Here is a 6,223-nt window from a genome sequence, read left to right as displayed (position 1 = left end):
GTTTCCATGGTCCAATCAAATCCACCAGTCCAGGCACTAGGGGTGTAACTTGGGTAGGCTTGGGTTGGGTTTTGTCGAAACTTGAATGGGCATGATCCAAAGGCCCAAACCTAAAACTATGTAAAATGCTAACTTAGGCCAAGCTGAGTTACACCCCCACTAAACAGTCGAGTGGCATTTGATAAATCTGAAATATGATGTCTAAAAAGTAAAAAAAAAACTATTATTTGGATCTGAAATTTGAAAAGAAGTAGAAATGGTTTATTGCTTTTTAGAGGCTCTAAAAAGATAAGATCATTTGAGTTTGAGCAATTCTCTAACATCTACAATTGTGAAGTTTACTATTTTACCATTAGAAATAGATTATTTGATATAATATTATAAATAATAAAAAGAATATTAAATAAGAATTATTATATTAATCAACAAATATTATGATTTATTGAAATACATAATTATTTACTATTTAAGTAATAATAATATTTACTTATTATAACTAATAATAAATAAAATTTTAAAATTTTTATTAAATAATAATGATATTATTATTATATAAATATTATTACTAGTAGTATTATTTCTTTAAATAAATAAATAATAATATTTATTGGTTAATAACAAATATTTATAACAATATTGCTTTATTATTATTGTTAAATAATATGATATAAATAAAATCTAATTATTAAACACATTATTATTTAGGGTAAATTACATGGACCCTCTTGCACTATGTGGCTCCCCGACCCGATGGGGTCGAGGATGGTGGGTTCCTTGGCGGGGTCGGTGGTGGGGCTACCCCTAAATCCCCGATTGGGGATAGGGACGGGGACAAGGAATGCAATCCCCACCCGACCCGTCACCGATTAATATATATATATATATATATATATATATATAAATTATTCGTTTTAAAAATATTAATTATTAAAATTTGAAAAATAGTAAAAGTGTAAAATACTAAAGTCTAAAACCCTCGACAGAGAGAAGAGAGAAGTCGAGAACTCTCAACTCGTCTGTCTCAACAACTTTGCCAATCCACCTTCCTTCATCTTCGACTCTTCGCCGCCCGCCGTCGCCGCAGAAGATTCAGAATCCCACCTTCGTACCTTCTCGAGTGATAGAGAATAGATAAAGTAGAGTTTTAGTCGTCATCCCTTCTCTCTTTCAACTCTCCCCCTCTTACTCTTAGCTGTGTCTGATGCTAATGGTGGAAGTTGGACTCAACTCTCCTCTTTTGTAACCCGAACACTTCAGAGACTCATCCTCCGAAACCCAACTAATCCTAGACATCGAAGCCGATGGCTCTAGCAGCTGCGATTCACTTTCCTCAGTTCATCACAATAATCCCTCTGTGGTACCTCCGAAGAACACAACCCTTTCCTCTTCATCGGTGCTGGCAGCTTTCCTGTTCCTCCCCAGTCCCCAATTGATCCGTTTCGGAATCATACCCCAGATATCCAAGGTCCCTATGAATGGCTCAAGATTTTGGTGTTTATTCCCATTGCAATTGTTCGGCTTATCTTGCTCGGTCTTTCTCTTGTGATGGGTTACGTCGCCACCAGATTCACTCTACAGGGTTGGAAGGATAAGCAGAACCCGATGCCCAAATGGAGATGTAGGCTGATGTGGATCACCTGCCTCTGTTCTTGTTCCATTCTCTTCTCTTTTGGGTAAGTCGCTGCTCTTCCCAATACTGGATTGAGAAAGTCAGATTCCTCAGCAAGGGTAACGATTAAAGGCATTTTTGGGTTAGGTTTTAAGAGAATGGCAAGAAAAAGAAAATTCAAAGACGTTTAGTGGGGTATTTTGGCAATTTAGCGGTTTCCGTTAAATTCTGGTAAAACATGAGACCGACATCTTTTTTTTTTTTACCAAACATCCTTACCTTTAAAATGCAATTTTTTTTACATATGAAAAGTGTTATCAAACACCCTTACCACATCAATGAAGTTCTATTAATTATAAAATAAGTATTTTGTACTTTGGGCCTAGTGCCACTTTGGTTCCTAAACACCCTTACCACAATTCAGTATATGGACGTGTCAATCAAATATTTGACATTAATCAGCTGTAGGTAACAATTGAAAAGACACAAATGCTCTTCAAGTATCATATAATTTTCTTTATCAACCATCCAATATTAATAAAAAATGAATAGTCCCAAATTCTTATCTCTTCTATTCAAGAAAGATGGGGTCACATGACATTGAAAGGGTATTTGCATCTTTTCAATTGCCACTTAACAGCTGATTGTACTGGATTGACATGTTCTAAAAGTTTGGATACTGAATTATCACATTTTAAAGTCGGGAACCAAAATGACACTAGGCCCAAATTACAAGGTACTAATTGAGAATTTTTCCTATTTTTAAGAAAGAAATTAACTCTAATTGACCAATCTACCTTATTAACTAATTTTTCTATGACAACCCACCAAAAATTCAATTTAACTGAATGAATAAACCTATTTTCTAAAATATGGAAAATATCCGACTCCGAAATTTAAAAGGGACAAATTGAAAGAGATCAGTCAAGCGGGCCCGGCCTAATATGAGGAAGTGAGCCCCGAAGCCGAAATGTTAACCGGGTCCTTTTTGGTTTTTGGGTGGACTTTGGCTGGTCCTACCAATCAGAGAATTGTAATTTGTTAATGGAAATATTTTGAGCCTGAGAGGTAGGTACTACGTACTTAGTCGAGTCGAGAAATACAGGAGTAGTGGTACGTACGGTCGTGTTGCGGGTTGTTTGTGGGTTGCGTGGCTTGGAAGGCTCGAGGCGCGCGGGTGGGAGTGATGGTGTTTTTTGGTTGTCTCGTTTTCCTACCAACTGGCAAGATGAGGTGGATTAAAACATGTTATTTGTTTTTGTAGTTAGTTAGAAGTGGCTACGATGGTTGTAACTTGTATGGTTGCTTCTTCGTCAAAACTCTTTCTTCTCTCTCTCTCTCAAATTTTCTTAATCATGGTTGGTAAAATTTCTTTTGGCACAACATATATGCTAGTCATATTCTTAGTGGTGTGAATGGGTAACATCCCCTATTCTATTTACTATTACTGGTTAATTACTACCATTTATATATTTTATTTGGGACTCACTAACCACGTGGTAAATTTTAAACTTAGATTTTTTTTTATTTATTTCATTTAGGAGACCAAATTAGGTTGGATTTGTAATTGACAACACGCTTTACCTAAAAGAATGGGACTCACTCCAAACTTTTTTATTTGAGTCAGAAAACTAAAATCGATTCTATTTATTACTCAACCATGAGATAACTTTTTTTTAATCCCAATTAAAATTTATTTATCCTTCCTTTTCTGAGTGGAGGGCGAGTCACATATTTGAAGAAGGTTGGCCACAGACCCACTGTGTTTGTCGTCGGGGAGGGAGGGGACTCAGTGAGCTGGTAATTTAGGTAGAAAGTACAAAGTGAGGGAAGTAGCAGCAGGCAGAATCAGACCTTTACTACCAGGTTACACCAATAGGGCAGAAACTAAAGTATACTGGGAAGCCTTGGCAGCTCAAGCCCAGATCTATGTAGGTACATATTAGCATGCCATTCATCCACCTCCGGTTACAACTTACAATTTGATAATTGACTAATTGCCTAGACCACCCTACTATATATATATATATAGATAGATATATATTCTGCTTGCTTTTCTTTGTTTTGGATTTCATGGTCCTGACATGGCAGTCATATTGAAAAGGCTTTCAGATTCTAGAAACCAGTACCCCTAAAAGCTGGGACCAACCACATACAATTGTTATGAATGACAGTCGAATTTCCGGTAATATATTATATTCTGCAATGTTCAATTCCCTTTCTTTCTTATCTTAAACAAGGAACTTAAGTAAGGATCTCTCTCTCTGAATGAAGGATAGTGGAGACTACTTGAACATTAGGCTTGCTGGTGTTCATCGTGTAGCTGTCCAAGGTTTGAACACCAGAACACTTGATCTATCGGCCAATGGATGGGACATCAAGTAATCATGCATCAACTTTTAAGCTTAAACTGCACCATATATCCCTATCCATGAGCAGCAGCTACCCAATGGATTAAGCTTGGCGCATGCCACAGGTTGGAGTGGATGGAGAAAAGAACCAAATCTTTACTCCAGAGGGAACAGAGAAGGTATCATGGAAAGAGGCCAAGGGGGGTGGACATGCTCTTACATGGTACAAGGTATCATTGCAGGACGAATTTGGTGTGATGTTTTTGTTCTCTCTTTAATTACAACTTATATCTAGCTACGAATGGTAACAGATAAGATGAAATTTTCTCATTGCAGACTTACGTAGACGCTCCTGAGGAGACAACCCAGTCACTCTCAATCTAACAAGTATGGGCAAGGGCATGGTTTGGGTTAATGGCAAAAGCATTGGTCATTACTGGGTAGACTATAAGTCTCCTTTGGGAAAGCCCACTCAGTCCGAGTATGTATTAATTAATTAATTGCACCTAATGCTGCTACTAGCTTAACCATATCCATCCATCTCAACATCTGTGATCTGTCTATATATATATAAATCCATGATTTTGATTCAAGTACCATGTCCCGAAGGTGTTCCTGAAGCCAAGTGGAAACCTTCTAGTAGTGTTGGAGAATATGGGAGGAAACCCAGACGAGATTAAGATACTGACAGTCAACAGAGATACCATATGTAGCATAATCACCGAGCATCACTCTAGCAAACGTCCAGTCATGGCAAAGGGAGGACGGAAAGATACGGGCAGTGGTAGGCGACACCAACCCAAAGGCGCACTTGAAGTGTCCCAACCACAAGGTGATTGCCAATATTTCGCAACCTTCGGTAATGTGCCTACTGGCGCTTGCAGAGCTTTTACCCCGGGAAATTGCACCTCATCATCAGAAGCCAAGAAGGTTGTTGAGCAGGTGGGGTTCTCCTCCTACTACTACTTTTCTCCCTTTCTTCTTGCTTGTTTTCTAGATATATATTTAGTCGAATTCAACACTATCCATTTCTCAATTCCAACCAATATTGGCTTCGTGCAGTACTGCCTTGGAGAGACTACCTTCCGCTGGCAAGTAGACCCTGTCTGTTTTCCATCCTTCTGCTGTCTGTTCTCCATATGCAAGGAACGGAAAGCAGAGGAAATCGGAAAGAAGAAAGGGGAAGGGGAAGAAGAGGGATCGGGGGAGAGAGAGAGAGAGGGAGGACTTCAATGAAAGTCTGCCACCGCTGCAACAACTACCACCGCTGTTGTTAGTGTATCATGAGGTTGGGGAAGATAAACAGTGTTTTTCTCCCAATTAATAATTATTACAAGGATAGTATGGGGATTAAAAAATATTGCAACACAGATTTCAACAGAAAACTAACGGAAATGGGTCTTTGTCTCATGGTCATAGTACAGGGGGGTCTTTGTCACAAAACAAAGTACGGAGGGGTCTTTATAATTTACCCTATAAATTAATATAAATATGTTGGGCCAGGGTTGAACACAAAAGCTAAGCCCAAGCGTGGAATTTCCGGGCAGCTGGGCTAAAAATGATAACACCCCTAGTGGCTAGAGAAGGTGTAACATTGAGTAACAAAAGGATTTGAACGCCCATGAAAGGACGTTCTTATGCCTATTGTTCAGACTGAAAAGGCTCCTTCAAAGATATAATGAATCACCCACTTTGGGGGCTTTAGTAACAAATTATGTCCCTAGGCTGATAACGACCATTTGGTGCAAAACTTACCTAAGAGGAGGTCCATTTCTAGTCCTCCCCACTTCTATCTTGGATCAATATTGGGTAATCACCCTTTAGATAATATAACTTTGGCACATGTGGTAGCTAATGAGCTACAGAGTCCAAATATCAGGAGTGTAATTCTTTTGCAAGGCATTACTTATTATCAGGAGTGTAATGATCTAGGGATAGTGAACGTTCATAATTTGTTAGCAATTGCTTATTAGAATATGGTCAAAGATGTCTGACATCCTAAGCTTTGGCATATACTAGATTAAGTGCCAATTTAGGAGGGTTTAACTTCGGTAGTTCAGCTGCTTTGAAGAAGCTACTGGAAGAGGCTTGTCGACAGAGCCATGTAAATGGCTGTATGATAGCCAAAATTTGGCTCTCCGGATTTTTTTTTACTAGGCTTTCCAAGTGTGCTTCACCTCACAAGGCCAAAATCCAAAAGCCATAGCGTGAAAGCCCTCCTAGACAGGCACTAGAGAAAACCTCAACATTAAGGCACAGCAAT

The 6,223-nt window shown here is 38.6% G+C and overlaps 1 long non-coding RNA gene across 1 annotated transcript; it reads left to right on the top strand.

Annotated features, from left to right (window-relative positions):
• The first annotated feature begins 993 nt into the window (after positions 1-993).
• On the top strand, positions 994-4,553 carry LOC148854937 (uncharacterized). The gene is made up of 4 exons (XR_016112169.1): positions 994-1,673; positions 3,714-3,794; positions 3,884-4,190; positions 4,297-4,553. It is a non-coding gene; the product is annotated as an uncharacterized LOC148854937 (long non-coding RNA).
• The last annotated feature ends 1,670 nt before the right edge of the window (positions 4,554-6,223 follow it).

This window comes from Nelumbo lutea, chromosome 4 (assembly GCF_056320005.1).
Source record: "Nelumbo lutea isolate HS-2025 chromosome 4, American lotus-T2T, whole genome shotgun sequence".
NCBI classification, from domain to species: Eukaryota; Viridiplantae; Streptophyta; class Magnoliopsida; order Proteales; family Nelumbonaceae; genus Nelumbo; species Nelumbo lutea.
Note: the sequence above shows the minus strand (reverse complement) of the source record. Positions and strands in the feature narration are given on the sequence as shown.